The sequence below is a fragment of the Cyprinodon variegatus genome, unplaced genomic scaffold (genome assembly GCF_000732505.1).
Source record: "Cyprinodon variegatus isolate N-32 unplaced genomic scaffold, C_variegatus-1.0 Scaffold2684, whole genome shotgun sequence".
NCBI lineage: Eukaryota > Metazoa > Chordata > Actinopteri > Cyprinodontiformes > Cyprinodontidae > Cyprinodon > Cyprinodon variegatus.
Window position 1 is genome coordinate 8,129 of NW_015153137.1, and position 1,885 is coordinate 10,013.

A 1,885-nucleotide genomic window follows, 5' to 3' on the forward strand; every position below is an offset into this window, starting at 1 on the left:
AGCGTGCGGACAGCGTCAAACGGATTGAGTGAGAGAGTCCGGTGGAGCGGAGGGAGGCTGAGAGCTGTTAAACGCCAGAAGGACTAGACGGGGGAGCTGCTATGAATCAGGAAGCTGAAGAAGGTCCAAGGCTGCATCGAAACAATGAGAAGAAGCAATGGTAGCGGTGACTGCTGCTGGGACAGATCTGGGAGGCCCCCTGCGCCTGGCGAGGGGAGCGGAGGACTTGCATGTCTTTTGCGGCCAGGGATCGGAGAAGATTGAAGAGCGGAAGGCGAGGGGGATGGAGATGAATCACGAGGAGGTAGACTAGTTGAGACAGCTGAGCAGAGTCTAGGTCGGAGCCTGGCAATATACCCTTGGAGTGTAACGCGGAAGAAGGAGATGTGAGAGCGGCTAGACGGGAGCTTCTCCGAGCAGGGAAAATTGAATTGTCGTCTGAATCGAAATCCGACATTGCGATTGCAGGATAGCGGCTGGGGTGAGATTTGAAAGGAGTTTATAAAGTGGAAGCAGGACGCTGATTGGGCTTCGTGGTGGAGTAGTTTGAAGCTGATTGGCTCGCTTCGGAGACGGATCAGCTTCTGATTGATGGAGGTAAGTCAGAGTTTCTTCAATTGAACTTCCGCTAGAGCTTCATTTGTCTGCAGGTCTTGAAATGTTGAATGCTTTTCATTTTATAGCTTTTTGAATTTTGATTTACTTGTTCTTCTGTTTTGTATAAAAAAGCTTGAGGGGTGAAGCATGATTTAAACAAAAAGTCACAATCCTCAGAAGGTTGTGTCGTGTTGTTTTTATTTGCTTTCAACAAAAAAAAAAGGAATTTGCTCAATATACAATAAAAATATAAAATAATCCTCGTGGTTTGTGTTTAAATTGTTCCAGTAAATACCACGTTTATTGTGACATGGTATGTATGTTATAACTTCCAGGGCCAGTACAAGTTTAGGTGTCCGGCTATAGATGAGGAAACACAGGAGAAATGTGGTGCTCAGTGGTCTTATCAAGAGGTGCGACGCCTAGCAGACCTGAGTGTGGAAGAAATGAACTACTTTGAAGAGAACATTGCTCGCCTGGCTGCTGCAGAGTATCAGGAATTTAGAGCAGTAAGTTTCTCTAAACTCAGATCAATCATGACTTAAGCACTAATTGTTCTACTAGATCCATTATGTCTCTTTCTCACAGTGTCCTGGGTGTAAGACCTATATTGAAAGAAAGAACTTGACTAACCTCTGCGTGCAGTGCTTAGTATGTGCTGCAGACAAGAAGAAAGAATTCTAGTTCTGCTGGCAGTGCTCGAAGCCTTGGAAAGGTCCAGCTCCTCGCTCTGATCGCTGTGGCAATGATGGCTGCATCAACTTTGACCTGGATCTACTCAGGACCTGCAAGACCACCTCCCTATCTCAGGTGAGGGGGGTTGATGCCTGTCCCTCCATCCGGGCCTGTCCCACCTGTGGAAATAGGGTGGAGCATGACAACACAGGCTGGAAGAACATCATCTGTCCTCGCTGCCAGGTGGAGTTCTGCTTTGTGTGTCTGAAGCTCACTCCTGAATGTCTGAAGACCAGTACCCACTTCATGCCCTGTAGTGATGGAGTGGCTCCCAGACAGACATCCATACCTGTGTGGCACAGGAAGTAAAAATGCTCCTAGTTGACCTCTTCTTTAGGGCCTTTTTGAATTAATTCTAAGAAATTATAAATTATATTTCTTTTCATTCATTAACTGTCAAAGTCCAGCTTATTTAGCATTAAATGGTCTGCAAAATGTCTAATCTTGTGTATTTTTTGCCTCTTAAACGAATACATTTTTCTTAGTTTCAACATTAGACATTGTTTTTTGACTAGCACTATTGACACCTACTTAAATGACTGTGTTTATCTTG

At 45.0% G+C, this 1,885-nt stretch overlaps 1 pseudogene; it reads left to right on the forward strand.

Moving 5' to 3' along the window:
- The window catches only part of LOC107081019, a 7,475-nt pseudogene extending 5,834 nt beyond the window's left edge, over window positions 1-1,641 (forward strand).
- The last annotated feature ends 244 nt before the right edge of the window (window positions 1,642-1,885 follow it).